The 20490-nt window shown below is 32.7% G+C and overlaps 1 protein-coding gene and 1 pseudogene across 11 annotated transcripts in view; both read left to right on the forward strand.

The window, feature by feature from the left end:
- Window positions 1-20490, forward strand: part of Dmd (dystrophin) — a 2205817-nt gene that overhangs the window by 603753 nt on the left and 1581574 nt on the right. The gene's annotated exons all lie outside the window — the stretch shown is intronic.
- On the forward strand, window positions 9824-19870 carry LOC131423431 (zinc finger CCHC domain-containing protein 9-like; annotated as a pseudogene).

Below are 20490 nucleotides of genomic sequence, written 5' to 3' on the forward strand. Positions count from 1 at the left end.
ATTTACTATATCCATATAGCAAATCACCTCAAAACTTAAGAGCTTACAAAATCAACACTCATTTTCATTATTATCTTTCTTGATTCTAGAGGTCAGCAGGGCTCATGACTTCTCCTGCAGTTGTAACAATGCAGTATCTAAAGCTGTATTCAATTGTGAACACCTCTTCAATTACATGTCTGGTGGCTTGGAATTGAACTAGAACAGTTTGCTATAACACCTGTATGTGGCCTCCCAATGTTATCATGTGCAGTCCTCTCACAAAATGTTGGCTAGATTCCAAATGCAAAGTTTCTAGAGTACTATGTTGCCTTTGGTAACTTAGTTTGGAAGACACATGGTATAACAATTACCTGGGTCACAATTCTAGCTACATGCTAGGGGTGGGAACATCGACCCAAATTGGGTTGAGGTGTTATATTATTAGAAGAGTTTTTAGGATAAGACATTTTAATTTTGTCCATCTTAAAAACATACAGTCTGAGCCAGGCATGGTAGCGCATGTCTGTAATCCCAGCCACTTGAGAGGCTGAGGCAGAAAGATCAATTTGAGGTTAGCCTCAGTAATTTACTGAGATCCTTGGCTACTTAATATGACCCTGACTCAAAATAAAAGGGGCTGGGTATGTAGTTCAGTGGCAAAGCAACCCTGGCTTCAAACCCCCAGCCCCTCAAAACCTAATATAAAATAAGAAACATATAATATTTCACAATTTACAAGATTTTTATGAGAACCAGGTCAGTTGAAAAAAGTAGCTACTATGATATTTAATAAAGTGTACTCTATATTCAAGTGACTGTATATGTTTTAAGCAAGCTTGTACAGATCATAAAATATTGAGGATCCTGATTATTTAGAAGTTTGGGAGTGTCTTTTCCCATTAACCTTGTAGAGTAAATTCTACAATGGCCTATCAATTACTTTTCAACATAAGTGAAATTTCAAATTCATATAGGAATATTTTACATATGTACCTTATTACCAAGAGTATTGTGTGTGGAGCAACCTCCATACTCTTCATTTTATAGATGAAGACCCTGAAGCTCAAGTATACTAAATCATGCAACTTCAGTCACAGAATGGAAATACTGAATGTAGTTGCTTTGTACACTGAATCCTGCTAAATAGTGTTTACACTGTAGGATTGTACTTATTTAAAATCTAATTTACCACATTGGCCAATTTTATGTAAATAACCCCTAGTTTTCACATTAAGTAGTTTAGTTTTCTGTTTTGCATTGATTTTGTTTGTTACAATAGACAATATTTTGTTTACTTTGTTTTTAGAAAGTATTTTTGTATCTTTAATCATTATTCTCAGTAAAATTATTAACCCTATTTTAATAAAGCCATACTCAATGTATGGTAACATTGGAATAAAGATGCATAACCCTGATTGATAATTTTATACAGATGTTTCCTAAATGTCTTATTAGCAGATCCCTGTGTCTAATTATGATCTCTGATACAGAATTCCATTAGCACACATCCTTATATATTGTAATATTTGGCTATGAGTAACATCAGTGCAAAAATGGAATAATGCTTAGATAATCAACATAAATTTCTTACCAAAGTTGCAGAATATTGTAGGGTCTCCTATAATGTTTTACATGTAGTAAATTTAATGTATATGGGCCTTAAATCTACTGTCAATTTTTATAAATGTTTTACTAAAATTCTATACCCTTAAGCTTTCTATGTAACGAAAAAAGAAATTTATTGAAAGATATCTTTTTTAGTACTCATTAATTTAGAGTGATTGTGTAATCAACATATAAGTAGTACTCATATAAAGTATTTTGAGGGGCTGGGGTTGTGGCTCAGTGGTAGAGCACTTGCCTAGCATGTGTGAGGCCCTGGGTTTGATTTTCAGCACCACATATAAGTCAATAAAATAAAGGTCTATTGACAACTAAAAAATATTTTAAAAGAAAATTTAAAAAAAATAAATAAACTATTTTGATCATGATAAACTCTGATAAGAATGCAGTCATCAAATCTTTTTAAACTCTAAATATGATATGAATTAATCACTGAGGACAAAAACTACCTTTTGAAAGATTAATGATAATTTTATTGTATTGTTTATGGTTCCTTATTTCCAGATAATCTGCTTACTGATTCAGCTATAGAAATCTATGTTCTCCCTTTTCCAAATTTGAAAGATTATCATTTAAAATATTTATTTATTTTAGTTCAGTTATTCACATTATAATGATGCCAATGATGAGAGCTATATATAAAAATAGGATTACTTCATGATAAAATTTACTTACTGTGAACATTTATGAAAATGTTTATTAGGTTTCTCTGGGATCTTTGGTTAATTTAAAATCTTAGTACATTTTATCTTCATTATAACATGTCCCAAGGAAATTTTTGGCTGAAAGATTAGCATTATAAAAAGAGTACTTTAATTAGAAATTTCTATATTGTGGGTCAGATTGCTAAATCCAGTGGCAATTATCTGCTTCCTAAGATATGTAGTTCTCTATCTGAAGCATTAAAATTTACTTTATAATACCTCAAAAACTCATTTCAAGAGGAAATTTAGATCATTAATGGAATTAGAAATAAGATGTGCCCATGGATTCTTCCACTGCTATTTCATCATTTAAATTTCATGTGAACTGGGTGATTAAAGTAATTTTAACTATTTGGTACCTCAAATAGTTCAGGAACAAGTATGCCAGAAGCACTATAATATTACCATTAACTTACTAATTGTTCATTGCCTTTTTCATCCTAGAGGTCCGGAATGCATTAGCATATAAAATAAGGTATCTATTAAATTATTGAAAATCTTGCACTTCTATTTCTTCATAGTTTATGATTAGGGTCATTATTTACTGAGTGGGTAAAAATATTTAGCATAAATTTTGTTGTATCATGTATTGATTAGAATGTGTTACAAGAAACATCATAAAGTTAAAAGTCAAAGAATGAATTTAGAAAATTATTTGTAATATTTATGAAAAAGAAATGATTATAACCTTCATATATAAACAAATCTGATAAATAAATGAGTAAAATCAGAATATGTCAGTAGAAAAAAGCTCATAAAGAACATGAGCTAGACAATTAAAAAAAAGTATATCAGTAAGTATAAATAGGTATTCCATCTACCTAGTAATGAATTAGGTAATATTATTTCATTGTTTTTATTTACCTATAAGATAGGCTGATTTGAATCATAATAATACCAGTAATTTTTCAGAGCATAAGGAAACAGAAAATCTCAAGTGTTATAAGAGGGCTTATAACAAAATAAATTAATCTTGTCTTTTTGGAGCATATTTTTAAATAAATCACAAAATTAAAATATATAAACTTAGATACAAATTCATATCTTTAGAAATTTGTGTAAGGTCAATAATATGATTATTGCAATGATGTTAATAAAAATTAAAGCATTTTTTAAAGAAGGAAGTTTAGTTAATATATGAATATTCATCTTTATGATATTTGTAAAGCTTAGGGTAAATATCTTTAATGAAATGTTTAAATTCATGCTATAGATGAATACTTATTACTGTTATAAAGAGGTCTCTGATATATGGATAAAATAGAAAGTTTCAAATAATGTATGAGATCTAATTATACATTGTATCATGTATATGTATATACATATAACCACACACATATGCTATCAATAATATCACACAACTATATAAAGTATCTGTTCTGTTTAAAATTTAATATATGGGTTGTCTCCAAAAGCACTTTCTGTTTTGTGCTTACTTCCCTATTAAAAATGATTTTTCATTCCCTTGATTTTTAAGGAAATAAGTCATTACTGCTCAAGGGCCCTTGAAAATTTGAAGCAATAAGTCTTAGTATCTTCCTGTTAGATGGAGTTATTCCTTCATTCCTTCATACAATGAACAATTGTTGAGTAAATATTATGTGCTAGTAACTACAATAAAACTGTTTAGTAGGATAACCTGATTATTCTGATCTGTAGATTTACTAATATATCACACTATACAGGCTAAGGACTGCAGTTGGAATGTGTTGGTAGACATTTAATAATATTAATTAAGTGTCATCTATACCAGATATTCTAGATTTGGTCACCAAATTTCAGTACCTTCTAATAACTTGCTCATACCATATATGCACTCTGAGTCAACAATAGTACTCTGTTCATTGGTCATTCAGGAATCCATCCTGATAATATAGCCACCAGTTAGAATATTCCCAATCACTGTGCAGAGGCAAAGAAAGCTCTGACGTTATTGTATAAGCATTTAAATTTTTGGACTGCAAGTAACATATGCTATTTCATATCACAACACATGGGCTAAAACAGTCAAACGACCTTACCCAACCTTAGAGAAGTAAGAAGTAGAGTCATAATAAATGCCTCAAAGGTGGAAAGCTGAAAATAAACATGAACATCTATGTTTTCAGAAATGTAATGACAATATGAAACAGGATACAAAAACATGGTCATACCCTAAAGAAATTGGCTTAATGATAAGAATTTTTCAAGCATAAGAAATTAATTTAAAAACTAAAAAGCACAAAGTCAATTAACTTGCTAAAATACATGAAAGCACATATATGACATTTGAATACTTTACCCCCAAATGCAATAAATGGCTTGGGGGGGTGCGGATTGAGCTCTCTTATAGGGCAAGTATTTAACCAAAGACTAGATAACAGAACTGATTATAAACTGGAGTTAATCATTGGACACATGGTTTACTAACCTGCTTACCTGCTGTGTATAGGAACCATATAGCTCCAAAAATGACCTTTTGTCTCCTTTGCAAACCTGGAATCCATGAGTCTAATTTGTGAATTTTGTTTAGCTGTGGTAACTCTTATGTAACAAGAGATAATTAACCAAGAATGGGGAACACATATGGCTTTGTTATTGCCCGTAAGCAACATATAAGCTAAGACAAGATGTTCAGAGTAGCTCTAGATTCTCAAATTCACTTGACACTCAAAAGTAAATCCAAAATGCCTCCCCAGTGTGATCCCTAGATATTCTACCTTCTCCTCTACCTTTCACTCCATCAGTTAGCTCCAGATATGCTAGCCTGTTAGCTTTCCTCTAATAAACCGAGCATGCTTCTAACTCAGAAACTTTACACATGCATTTCCCACTTTTTGAAAGGCTTTCCCCTCTTTTTTGAAGTCCAGATATCAGCATGGCTTACTTTCTGACCTTCCTTAGGCCTCAGAAAGGCCTGCCACCCTATATATCCCCACAACCAATCTCTATCCTCTTTCCAAACTTGCCTTTTTCCTTTGCAACATATATCACTTGCACCATTATACTAGGTTCTTTTCCCAAATTAGTAGAAACTAAAAGAGGGAAAAGATTCAGTTTAAACATATACCAGGTAATCAAAACATATTTTTGAATAAATAAATGTATAACATATTTATTTTATATGCCCAATTATCCCATTATAATACATATTCTAAAAGAGAGTTGAATGAGCATTATTACTTATGGGAACAGCCACCCATGACCCAAATAAATTATACAGGGTTTTAGAAACAGGTCCTACAATACAATGCCTGCTACAACACAGTTTTACATCTTTTTCCTTTTCTCACTATAAATTATTAATCTCATCAACCATACGTTAACAGAAAATTTACATATAAAAGGATAAATAATACACAGTGGGATATGCTATCTGGTATTTCAAACATGTTTTATTTTCCACACTAACCTGAGAAGTGGTAAGATTTAGATTCCTATCACAAGCCTACCAAATGGGTTCCAAATATATGCAGTTTATGGGGCTAGAGTTGTGGCTCAGTGGTACAGCACTTGCCTGGTTCTGTGAGGCACTGGGTTTGATTCTCAGCATCACATGTAAGTAATTAAATAAAACAAAGGTACATTGACAAATGCGTGTGTGTGTGTGTGTATATATGTGTAATATATATATATATATATATATATATATATATATATATATATATAAACACACACATACATATACATATATATAAAACAATCTTTAAAATATTATACATTTTATGCATCCACCCTTTAATGGTACATGGGCATGTACTCAGGAAGGTTTTCATACAGTAAGTTAATCTTCAACAGGGATTTTTAAAAGGCTTAGATGAAATGAAAAGAAACATGGAAATGTTTTAGGTAGGTCATAACAAATAATATCACTATAGCCTGTGTTCAAGAGATGGAAGAAATGGATTACTGGGGATCTTTGCTGTCCCTAGAGTATTTACTATCTCAATTGCAATAACATTAGGAGAGGGGAAACTTATTACTTATTGACTAAGGGTAGAAAAATCATGGAGAAAGAATTGGTGAAAAGTGATATAAAATGTACTCAGAAAGTAAATAAATCCAGAGAAGAAACCACAAGTTTAGCCAAGGCTCAAGACAGAGACTTTTAGGCATTCCCTAAAGATAGTGTTTCTTTCTGTCTCCATGTGTATCTTGTCTTCCTGAATGTTTTTACTGTATAATACATACTTCAAAGTTTATTAGGTACCACAAAGTTAAGAGTCATGCCAAGAGTCATTAATTTCACCTTTTTAGTGTTATATCCTTGCCAAGAGGAAAGAACTTTTCCTTTCTTCTACCATTTAACTAAAATTAGTTATTGTTAAAAATCTATGAAGATTTGCTCTGGGTGCCATGGCACAAGACTGTAATCCCAGTAGATCCAGCCAGAGCCTGAGGCAGGAGGATCACAAATTCAAAGCCAGCTTCAGCAATTTAGCAAGGCCCTAAACAATTTAGCAAGATCCTGTCTCTAAATAAAATGGGCTGGGGATGTGGCTCAGTGGTTAAGCTGGGTGAACCCCTGGGTTCACTCCCCAATACCCCACACAAAAAAAAAATCTATGAAGATTTTCAATTTAAATTGCATGGTCTGATGTGTGAGTCAAAAGCACAAGTAATGCAGTACTTACTATTATTATTATTATTATTATTATTATTATTAGTGTGTATGTGTTACTGGAGATAGAATAAACAGCCTTCTTCACATGCTAGGGAAGCACTGATACCGCTGGTTAATGGTGAAGATTTCTGCTCCCTCACTTACTGAAGTATAACATTAGAGAAGGATGTCTAGGCAAGCATATAAATCAGAGTTTATTTAAAAAGGAGTAACATAGACTTCTTCCAGGAGGGAAAAGGGGGCCATAGCTGGTATCCTGGTATCCCAAGAAGCAAGGAGGTTCTGCCTTTTTTATTTGTGTTAGGCTTCCTTTGTTCTCCTGCTCTCTTCCTTTCATCTCTCTCCTTCCTCCCTATGTGACTAGGCCCAGGAGATCTGTAGTGAGATGGCCAAAAGGTGAGACGCAGAAGGAGGGGGGAGGGAAGGGCCAGATGGAGCAGCCTAGGACACTTTAATTAACAACTTTATAACCCCCTGTTGGGAGGGGCAATTCCTGCTACAGGTTACCTTAGCAACAGGTTGGAGCAGCGCAGGTTATCTTGACAAAGGTAGAGGAAGGGCTCTGAAATAATTAACATCTCAATTCCTTCATTCTCTGGATCAAACCTTGCCTATCTGCCTGTTTACTTCTGGTTTCAGCACTCTGCACTGAGCTAACTCCCTTTTTCTCATGGCTACCAGCAAGAAAGAGGGAAATGCATATTATTGATTTAGAAAATTACTTTGCTAAATTTTGGTTTCAACATACTGTATGAAGAAGGTAAAAGAAAAGTGATTAATAAGTGGTCTGTTTCCAAAGAGTTTTAAATCTCTCTCACTGTAAAGTTTATAACTTTTATTTTCTAATTATCCTCATAAACCCATCCTTCTAAAAATAAACAAAATATTACTTCCATTTCCAAGAAAGGCAGCTCTTCTAGCTTTTCATCATCTCTGTCTTCAGATATCTTAGATTTTCTACTTTCTCCCATTGTCTGGCATTAAGACACATCTGTTAACCTGTATTTGGGTTACATTTAGTTTCTGAGAAACTTTGAGATTTTAAGAACATGTGGATAGGAAATTGTTTGCCAGTTCTGTTAATTTATTTAACAAGGAAGAAAAAAAGCAGAAGGAAAGTTTTCACTCATTGTGTTTTTCACTAAATCTGAATCAGGTATGTTGGAATCAATAAGTAAATATCAGGAACAGGTTAGACTAAAGAAAATCTCCCTTTGAATAGCCCCAACCACATCACACAGTGAAGAGCAGCATACAATTATAGAAATGCAAATGGCTCAACTGTGACATTGGACAAAGTATTAAGCTGCCTCTCCTCCCATACTTAAAAATATTAATAAGTCAAATAATTTTCCCTGTTATATATATTCACACATACTTATAGGACATAAGTGTATATATATATATTTTTTTTTTCATATATTTATATATATTAATTTTAATTCAGTTTTTCTAATGACTTTGAGACATTTCATCTCTTAATTACTTAAATATATCAGTGGTGATCTTATTGTTGGACATGACCTCATAAACCATGGGTTTTTTTTAGTATTTTTAAATTTTTTAAATTTTATAAGCAAGTGATTAGCATATCAAAACATTATCCAAACCAAGAGAGGGCTTCAAAAACCCCTGGTTATTCACCTATTAGAATCCCTAACAGGTGTGGCAATATGAATGATTTTATGTTAACTGGCCAAATTTTGTTTACTTCACAAATGAGGGAGAGTTAAAAGCATGGATTATATTATCTTGGTAATGGGGCAGGCAAAGATAATATAGCTAGGGTTATAAGAGAAGAAAGGGGGAAGAGAACAGAGGGAGAAAGAGAAAAAAGATATTACATGTTTCTTGTTGGGTAAGGGAGACATATCTTCTGTGTTTAGAACATGTCCTTGGGCTGGGGATGTGGCTCAAGCGGTAGCGCGCTCACCTGGCGTGCGTGCGGCCCGGGTTCGATCCTCAGCACCACATACAAACAAAGATGTTGTGTCCGCCAATAACTAAAAGAAATAAATATTTAAAAAAAAAAAAATAGAACATGTCCTCATATTTCCTTGAGTAACTGCTCTCTCATTTCGTGGAATTAAAGTGTCATCAGCATACACACAAACACACACAATTTCAAATCACTTATCTTGTCTTCTAATCCTTATTTTTCTGCTTACTAAATATGTGACTTTGTATATTATTGCATATTTGCTGTTTTTGCTGAATATTTTCAGTTGACATTTTGCATAAAAAAGATGCATTAAAAATTGTTAGCAAAGAAAAACCATAGAACAGCATCAGTTACTTTGTGAGATACACAAATTTTCTCAAAAAACTATATTATATTATTTAATTTTGGTAAGAATATTTAACATGAGATCTACCTGATAACAATTGTATGTGTACAATTCATTATTGTTATTGGGTCCAGCATTGTAACACAGATCTCTAGAACTCATTCATCTTGCATAATTGAGAGTTTATATCCACCAACTATCATTTCCTCCTGTTCTTGAACCCGTGGTCCTGAAAATACCATTCTACTCTCTGATACCGAGTTTGACAACTTCAGATATGTCATGTAAGTTGAATCATACAATATTTGTACTTGTTTCACTTAGTGTGGTGACCTCGAGGTTCATCTATGTTGTTGCATGTTGTAGGATTTTCATCATTTTAAAAGCTTAATAAAATTCCATTCACTGGGTCTGGGGCTGTAGCTCAGTGGCAGAGCATTTGCCTAGCATGTGTGAGTCACTGGGTTCAATCCTCAGCATCACATAAAAATAAATAAATAGATAGATAGATAGATAGATAGATAAAATAAAGTTATAAAAATACAATAACATTATAAAAAATTTCATTGACTATATATATATTTCCTTTGTTCATCTGTCAGATATTTAGTTTCTTTAATGTATCTATTTTAGTGCTGTATTGCACTTTAGTATGTTTATATTTCTTCAAGATACTGATATTTTGCTTTTTTTATAAAGTAGCTTAAGAATAATTCTTTCTTCATAAATCTTCCTGAAAATTCATTCAGCTAATTGGTATAAATCTGATTACAAAGTAAACTATGTAGATACCTTATTGCACATCAAGGCTTTCTACACAAACTGTGTAAAGCTGGTCCTTTCTTTTAAGTTATTGGAATCTAGGAGTTTTACTAGAGCATTCCATAATTAAAGGGGTCAAAAATGGAAAGAAAATTCCTGGTGCCTACATAATTCTTTCATTTTCAATTTTAATCAAGGTTGTAGAATAGTGTTCAAATGAGGCAATACAGGAAGATAGTTTATATATCAATTTCTCAGGTTTTAAAATTTAATTTTATTGTGAAATTAGTGTGTTTTATGGAAATTGGCATCTTTAAATATACTCTGTTACTATATATCAATAAATTAGTAAATATACAAATGATACAACATTAAAGAAACTCCAAAAAAGAAAATTTAATTCCATGGGAAAGTTGTATAATATAGTGTTAGTCATATTTCCATTACATTTAACAATTACCTGAGATTATTGACTTTTAAGAGAAAAGGTTTATTTCAGCTCACAGTTTTGAAAGTTCCAATCCACAATCAATTGACATCCACTGACCTATGAGAGCACATTCTCATAGGGAGTACAGGATATAGGGAAGCTGCTTACTTGTGTCTATAGGTAAAAAAGGGGAAAGAGAACAGAGTTCCACAATCTCCTTCAAGGGCATGCCCCTAATTTCCTAAATCTTCCTACTAGGTCCCACCCTTTAACATTTCTACCACCTCTCAAAAGCACCAAGCTGGAGGAGCTGGGGTTGTAGCTCAGTAGTAGAGCACTTGCTCCTCACCTGCGAGGCACTGGGTTTGATCCTTAGCACCATATAAAATAAATAAACAAAATAAAGGTATCGTGTCCATCTATAAATAAATAAATAAATAAATGCACCAAAGGGAGACTAAGCCTTTTAACACATGGACCTTTAGGGAGCATTCAAGGTCCAAACTATACCAAATATATGAGTTCAACTGTGAGTAAGACCACATTATGACTAGTTTTGACAAATTATATTGTGTAGCTATATATTTATGTATACACTTTTAACAAGGGCTACATTCACAATATTTTAAAGTATGTCATTTAACTACTCTAATGTAATTTTTTTCTTTAAATTTATAAGTTTTTTGTTTCCTTTAGTAAAATTACATATTTTAAAATATATCCCAATCAAAAATTAATAACAAAAAATTTTCATATACTGGTGTTTTTCAACTTCCAATGAATGAAAATCAGGAAAAGAAAAAAAATTAGTGACATCATCTTCAATAATCATAATAATCAAAACACAAAGTTACTATAAAGTCCCTCCATGCACAATGAGGAATAATATCTACCATGACCATGTTTACCTTGGGATCAGATTTATACCTAAGAGCTGAATGAAAGTTTAGAGAAAAGTCATGAAGAAAACTATTTTAAGGTACTTTATAAAACAAGCAAAAATCAGAAAGAGAGCTTAGGCTAGAATTTGAGCACTCATTTTCACCAGAATCTGTCCTTTTAACCTCTATACTATAAAACATAAAACAGAGTATTAGAGGAAAGATTTTATGTTCAGAAAAACACATGCATACTTTGCTATTTACAAAAAAATGAAGAAATATGTAAACATTTTAAAGAGAATCTATAAATCAGGGAAATAGAAAAGTAAAATACAGGCAGTTTAAAAGTAAAGGGAATTTTTAAAAATAAAGGGGTGGATAACTGATAATTAATGGAATAATTGCTGTGAAATCTATCAATTGATGATTTCAATGATATTTCTGTATTGCAAGAGTTTCAGATGATTTTTGCCTTTTCTTCTGGAAGGGAAAGAAGGGTGAGGAAATGAGAGAGAATTGCTTTAAATATTCCAATTTATAGTCAGCCTGTAAAAAAAATGGTGCATTAAATTTCCATTTGGCAACCCCATTGTAATAAGATAAAACATACTTTCTAAAAATTTCCATTTGATGAATAAGTGAACCAATTCAAAATGTCTTCATTTTATTGATATAGCATCAGCATCATTAATGATAATGCTTTTTGACAAAGAGCAATTAACTAGATTTGGTGAACTGAGCAATTGAGCATTGTATTTGTAGTCTGAACATTTGGCACTGAAGATTCTAGGAGTACATATTAAAATGATTGTTGATTATTTAAAGATTTATTAAGTTGATGAAGAACATTAAAGCATAATATATCCTGTGTTATTTAGGATGTGACTAGTTTCAAAACTATTTAAGACACAAAGAAAATTTATTGGCTTAGTAAGTAATAAGCTCAGTGTTTGCTCAAGGGTTTAATACAGAGTTTTATTAAAGAGTCAAGGATTGGTCTACTTCTCTTTTAATCTGTCTATACTATCCTCTATAACTTGTCATACTGATACAAACTGGCTTACTCAGCAGATCCTAGAAACTCTAGTTTTCTTGTTCACAAACAGATAGGAAGAGTTTATATTTCCCAAATGGCAAATAAAAGGTAGGAGTTTCTCTATGAATCTTCTTAATCATATGACTTCCCTGAGCATATCACAGTAGCAAAGTGTATAAAATTAACCCAAATGATTTTTGCAAATCTGAGCCCATATTTAGAACTGAGAGTGAGATCAATCCTATCCAAATCATGAGTCTACTGTACAATGAAGTGTAAGGATATTGGCGGTGCAATTGCAGTGTCCACTGTAGTCCTTTTTGAATATTTGACATTGCTAATGCTTGGTAGCATGTATTCACTTTCAAAAATCCACAAATATCCTTCTCAAAAAGAAAGATTAAGACTTCTTCCAATGTTGACTTCCAGTTTATAGGTTGGGTTATTTGGACAATTGACAGTCCCTTTTAATTAAACCTCATTGTAATGCTTTATGATTGACTGGGCAATGACTACATGAAAAAATATTGATGTCCATATCAATAAATAAAAAAGTTAAAAGAAGAAAGGATTTCCTGACATATAAAGGAAAAAATCCTAAATGCCTAACAGGACAGAATGAAAAAACAAAAACAAAAACATATACTATCCTGTGCTTTTAGTGAGTTGTTAGCTATTCTTTGTTTTGTTCATTGAGAATTTTGCTAAATAGTTGTCTTCAAAATTACATCTGAGATTGATATTAGTGAAATACCATTTCAGTGGCACTCATAGTATTATACATATTTTGTTATGTTGGGATTCTGGTGTTTGGTTCAACTCAATGTCTTCTCAATGTCAAATTTAAATAGGCATACAGAGAGAGAGAGAGAGACAGAGAATGAACATTCACATTGGAGCAGTCTTATATGTCGTGTGTGTATGTGTGTGTGTGTGTGTGTGTGTGTGTGTGTGTGTGTGTGTGATTAAACCTTGGAAATCATTGACTTCTCTAACAGAATAATCCAGAGGAATGGTGGGAATTTGGTAACATTAATCTAGATCTTCACATTGCCATGTTACTGGTACTGCATTTCTCAGTGATTCTCTTGGTTCTATCCTCTTTTCACTAAGTCTTTCAAGTAGTTATATTTCCCCAGTGATCTTCTAATGATAGCAACATAATCTATGGTGTTCTTTTTTCATTTACATTCAAGATAAACTAATTACTTTTTTCCCACAATAATGGAAAAAGTCTGGAAACTCTTCTGTTTGAAACATGTTAGGTCATGTCTGTGGTTATTATATTGTCATCAACAGAAAGTCATGCACATAGGTTTATATTATAGGTCTCTAAACCCATCATGGTGACAGGGAATCACTTAAATCTGTCAAGGCATATGGTTGGATTAGGATTGAAAGTAAATTCACCCAAGCCACAAAACAGCTACAGAATTTGAGATAAATTGCATAACTTATGGTAATACCTGAATGATTTCAGTGTTTTTACATATTTAATTGCATAATCTTTAATGGAATAAAATATATCATGTATACTTATTTTAGTATGTGTGTGCCTGTGCATATACATGGGCATTTCAATATATATATATAATACATTTAAAAATTTATAGAAGTAAAATATTTCATTAATTAGAGAAATGTTTTACTTTTTCTTGTAAAATATATTTACATCCACTAAATATTTTAGCTAATATAAATCTTAGGTTGATTCTTTCTAAAGAGGCTGCCCCTCACCAAAGTCATGCATAGTTTAGGTCAAGTAATTAGTAATAAGCAAAGTATTTCTAGAGCAATAGTTTAGAATCCATCCCAGAGCTAAATGTATTCAATAGTTAGTAAACATTCATTGAGTACCTGTTTTAAGAAGAATGCTATGCTAGGTTTCCGTAGGTAGGTAGGTAGGTAGATAGATAGATATAAATAAATATATGTCATAAAACAATGGCAGATTTGCTCTCAGGATATGCTTATTTCCAATATCATCACATCTTTCTTTTTTTCATTTTTATTTTATCATAGGAAGACACTTTTTTAGGAAAAAAATGATACAGGAACTCACCTTATTTATATACTTATTTATATAAAAGCTTGTATAAAGCATAAGCATATGAGAGGTATACACATACATTTTCATAATTTGGATTGTTATTATGTTTGCCATTTTAATTTTCCCCCTAGATACCTTGCCTTCAATATTTGTCATAGAATTTACTAAAAGGAACAAGAGTTTAATAATATGAACAGATTTATCTGAATAGATTGCTTTGTGTAAAATACAAGAATACTGGGATTTCTCATGTCAACCTAATGTATTATTTCCCATGTTTCTAAATACATTTTATTATCTTCTATATTTTAGTAAAAAAGAGTAATTAGCAGATAGTATCTTAATTTGGCCAGAAAAATATGATGGTATCTGTATCAGAAACCAAAAAGTCATCTCTAGAAATTGTGAAGCACTCTATATTTGTTAACACTAATAATGTCATGATTATGATTTAACTTTTCTGTTTTAAAATAACTAATTTATGTAAGATATACTTATGCAACATATATACATAAGGTCAATTTTGAAGATGGGTGAGAACTTAGTGAAATTTGTCTGTGTAGGATCATAAATTTAAAATGAAATTCATGGTTAATTAGAATAAGAAATTGATGAAAATAATGATATCTGATAATTGTTAAATGTTCCTGTGCCAGACATAATTCATAGAACAATGGAAAAGCACGTATCATTTAGAACATTGTATAAATACTTAGGCCCAGTTTTAGAAAGAGCCAGGGAGAGAGACAAATTTCTTAGCCATGAGTAGTTTTGACACTGGGATAGTAGTTCTTTATTCCTAACAATGTGTTGCTAAGGAAAATTTCTTAAACTATTTCCAAATATGAATCATCCACACTCACAGATCTTTGAAATCCTTTATTTGGATTAAATCAAGACAACCTATGTAAAACCCGGAGAATGTGCTGTATATACATTATTTTCTCACTTTCCCATGCACATCTTTGCTATTTACCAGGACATACTTATCTTAACAATATAATACATTTGGCCTTGAATGAATCTGTTCAAATTAATGTAATGTTCACCACTGCAGTAGCAGAAGAGGCTGTGGTTTTGCAACTTTTATTTTTAAATCATTTGAAGCAGAAAATTCTAACAAGTTTTCTTGAAGAATGCTTACTGAAAATTAAAGGTGTTTGGCTTTTATAAATGACTTTATTACTTCTCAATGGGTGGTTTTATTTTACTTACTTTCTTGAAATTTAAATTGGACCAAGGTTATCAAAATTATATCCTACACATTATCACTGTCAAGTGCTTTTTAATAATAATTTTGTTAGCATTCATTATGGACATACTGATGGTAAGATCATGTGACAATTGCTTCAAAGACAGTTTCTGTGATGTTTACCTTCAATCAGTCTTCTCACTTTACAGATTAAGTTAAAAGATTTGCTAAAGACCATGAGACTAGTAAGTGGCAGAGCAAAATGGTATATAGTTATCTTGGATTCCTAAACCTAGGATTGTAAAATGAGTATTGTCCTTTCTATTAAAATTACTTTTAATTTACCCTCATATCTTTTAAATTTATATGATAATGTCATATGTGGACATCAAATGCTGGTGGCTCAATCCATCAATATCTATTATTTATCTAATTTGTGTTAACTACTAGGATTTACTTGAGTTTTCCTCACAGTCTTTATGGACTAGAAGAGGAGACAAACACAATGAACACTGTCTTGAGGCCCAATAGAATTAAGTAGTAAAATAGATATTCATACAAATTCTCTGGGAACACAAACCTAGCTTTGTGAAGATTGACCTAGCAGGTTGTGCGAAGAATAACTGAGTGATGAGCCCTAAAAATCAAGTATGATTTCCATAGGAGGACTCTTTCAATAGAAAGATCATTACAGTTTGTGGAACTCAATGAGAAAGACATAGAAGTATGAATGCTCTGTATTGTTTAAGATGAGGCAGGTGGGCAGGCAAGAGGAAGAAAAACAGCTGGAAAGGAAAGTTGAGGGAAAATTGTGGAGAATGTTGTCTACCATATTAAAGGGTATGCATTTTATCTAGTAGGCAAGAAAAGGTTTGCATATTGAACTACATGTTTCAATCCCCGGACTTAAGGAGCTATATATAGAAGCATTTGGGCATTATGAATGATGGAAAGTGCCCTACTAATGTAGAAGTTCCAATACTACCTTGAGGTGAAGCTGTCCAAATATATGTGGAAACTAGAATTTTTTCTTAGCAGATCAGTTAAGACCAATGATATAGACATAGTCTAGGGGCTGGGATGTTCGGAGATTGCTGAGTAATTTCTAAGAATACATGAGATGTCACAAAGAGGAAAGCATGGTAACTCTTGAAGATATTCAAGGACAAAAGATTTTGGTTGAGATAATATCTCATCTGAAATATGTATTGATATATGTATTGATAGGTATATATGCAGGAACCCAGAGTGGGGGTCACCTAGATATGATTTAAGAACTTATCCAGGAAAATATTATACAGAAGATTTAAAAAAATATTTTGAAGAAAACAATTATATTCAACAGTGTCTAAATTTGCAAAGGAATTGAGGAGGGTAAAGATGGAGGAGGGACATCTGAATCTGGTATTTTAGAATCAGAGTTCTGTGTTTTGAGAGGGCTATTTTATCAGAAAGTTGGTAAATAAGAAAGAATGCATACAATTAAAGAGGCATCCTGGCACTTTGGAAGCAGAAAAGTGGAGTAAACTACTCAGAAGTTTTTTTGTTGAATGTATGAAAGTGGTGAGATTGTAAACTGAAGGGTGGTAGAATTAGGAAGATATGACTTAGATTGGAAGAATTTTAAGAATTTTGATACATTATACTAGTACACTATAGGAATCTGTAACACATGGTATATACTATACTATGTACTATATATAATATATGGTATGAATCTATAAATGTTGATTTTTCTGGACAAAAGAGGCAAATGAAAATCTCTCTGAATATTCACCATGTATTTTCAAAACAAGTTTTTTTTTTTTCCCATTAATACTTATCCAATGCAATTCTATTTTTAGCAAGTTATTTTTTATTAATATTGATTTCTACTTAATCCCCTGGAATGCCTTTAAGTCCCAGTGCATTTCCTTCCCTTTATTAAAAAATAATCTTTCAAATTCAAGTTTTGTCAGAGAGCAAGATGGCACAGGGCAGAGAGTACAGACCATGACATAGTTAGAACATTTTAACATGACTTGACTTCATAAAATATGATAAAATAAGGATCAGGCAGCACTTTGTTTTAAAATATTTGCTGCTGGAATTCTATTATTCATTAAAAAAAGCCTGCTGATCACTAGGGTTCTGTCCCCTGATGCCCGGTTTTAGCACCTTCCACAACTCCCTGTGAATAATGTAGAGCAGTGATGGAATACTTCAAGCCAAATCTAGAAATAGACCATCTTAAAAATATGATTTTCCATAGTTAAATAATGCAACAGACTTTCCTATCTAGAAAAATGGCAGTAAACATTGAATTTTTCTAGCTAGCATTTACATTTATTAAACTAAAGTAAAGGAAAATAGTTTTGACTTGCCATCCACAAAGCTGATATGCATATGAATATATGAATGCATGTATTGTGGATGTTTATAATTAAGTATGATGGAAAAGTATAGCATGATTTTGACAAATAAGACCAGACATCTGAAATTGGTCAAATTCACATTTATAATCTGAGCTGTAAAGTACATCCTTTAACCATATTTATAAGTAGCCCTTTGAAGTATGATTTCATTTTCCATCATGTGACATAGTAGAAAACAGTAGGAAATAAAAAGCAAAAAGGCAGGAAAAAAGTGAAATAGTTGAAGCAAAGGTATAGCAAACCCAGTATCAAAGAGCTGAAGAGGAGAAAGACCAATATCCTAGATTTCATTTTTTCTATCACAGAAATAATTATCAACTTCAGAATGTCCATCTAAAATTTTCAGTAACAGTGAACTAAAATATATAGACAAGGACTGACTTGATGGTTTGACTATGATTTTTCAACTTTGGTGCAAAAGTGATATCCAGATTGATGCGCTGTAAGAAAGTGTGCGTGGCACACCTTGAATGAGATCCTCAGGTCCCTTGATGTTGGGTCCCTTGATGTCTTAGGGAACCTCCTGTTGATTTCCCCAGATCTGGCCAGACCTATATGGAAACCTATATGGGAGGGTGGAGGAACTGGCTGCTGGATCCCTGAGAGCCCCCTGCTTCCAGTGGGGCACAACAACAGAGTTGTGTGGCCTGCCAGGGTGCCGGCCCTGGAATTGGCCTCAGCTGTTGGGGCGCTGGCCGCCTTGGACCCCTCCAGGCTGGGCTCTCCCACTTCACCCCCTTGATACCCAGAGCGCTTCCTTCCCATGTACTCTGGGGAACAGCTCCAGCAGCTCTTGCCAGGCGCAGAATCTTCAGCAGGAGCACGTGTAAAGTGACTGATAAGGTACCTCTGATGCAACATGACCAGGTGGGCAGAAGTTACTACCACACATAATAAGATGCCCTTGTCTGCAACATCATGGGAGGACATGAAGAAGGGGTCCTTGGAGGGGACAAGCCAAAATCTACCAAATCGTAAACAACCTGAAGCCAATAGACTGTCCCTTAACAATGTTTCACCCCAAGCAAAACATAAAAAGAACAAAAGGAAGAAAGAATACTTAAATGAAGATGTGAATGGATTCATGGAATACCTAAAGCAGAACTCACAGATGGTTCACAATTGGGAGATGATAGCAATGGACAGCCAGGAAGTAAGGGAAGAAATTGCAGTTGCTTAAAGAAAGACAGTCAATGGGAAGGAAGACGATTAAAAAGACAAGCAGCAAAGAAAAACGCAATGGTATGTTTCCACTGTAGAAAACCTGGCAATGGAATTGCAGATTGCCCAGCTGCCCTTGAAAATCAAGATATGGGCACTGGAATATATTATTGATGTGGGTCCACAGGGCACGAAATAACCAAGTGCAAGGCTAAAGTAGACCCAGCTCTTGGTGAATTTCCTTTTGCAAAATGTTTTGTTTATGGGGAAATGGGGCATCTGTCCCACTCATGTCTTGATAATCGCAAAGGACTCTATGCTGATGGTGGTGGTTGCAAACTTTGTGGTTTTGTGGAACACTTTAAGAAAGATTGCCCTGAGAGTCAGAATTCAGATCGAATGGTCACAGTTGGTCACTGGACAAAGGGGATGAGTTCAGATTATGAAGAAATTTTAGATGTGCCAAAACCAAAGAAACCCAAAATAAAAATACCTAAAGTTGTCAATTTTTAATAACATTCAGTACCGTTGTTAATTACTATCACATTGTTACTTTCCAAACTGGCTGTGCTTTACAAGTTAGGCTTCCTTAGTGCCAAGAATAGTTTACAGCATTCTGTCCATCAAGGAGTACTTCTACCGCTGTTGGGAGAAAATCACTGAAGAAAAGCACAAGATGATTAAATTGGATTCTCTGAAAGAACTTGTTTTTAATGGAGAAAACTTAGACAAAACTAAGTTATATAGTTGAATATATATATATATATATATATATATATATATATATATATATATGTATGTGTGTATAACAAAAGCATACTTGCTTTGCACTTGTGAATGAATTTTTGATCATATTGTTTTCTTGGTGTAAAATATCAATTTATTATTATACTAGAAATTTATAATTTGCCATAAAGTCTGTATTTTTAAAATATTGAATAAAAAATGCATTTGCTATTCCTTGAAAAAAGTGATATCCATTCAGTCTATGGAATGAATCATACTTTAGATTTTGAATAAAGGTCTTTTTCCAAGCTAATGATATGTAGTTGACATGTTCTCAAGTTCCTGGACAGCATCAGAGAGCTGCAGCTTCCAGTCAGCCACACCACTGTGATAATCTACAACTAATATTTAACAGTGTACTGTATTGCTGGGATAGGACATTTGATAGGTTAAATATAGAAAATGCAATTTTGATTTACATTATTTTCACTTTGTGGCCCTATAATAAATCAAGGATCTTCTGTGCAGTATTCCATGACAATAATATCCTACCCATATTCCTCCCATAGAAATAGAGTGGCACTTAAAATCCTATGAAGTAATATGATTGAATATGGTACTAGTGTGTGTTTGTTGGT

The sequence above is a fragment of the Marmota monax genome, unplaced genomic scaffold, assembly GCF_021218885.2.
Source record: "Marmota monax isolate L192 unplaced genomic scaffold, Marmota_monax_Labrador192_F-V1.1 WCK01_AAM20220418_F8-fsc00075, whole genome shotgun sequence".
Classification (NCBI taxonomy): Eukaryota; Metazoa; Chordata; class Mammalia; order Rodentia; family Sciuridae; genus Marmota; species Marmota monax.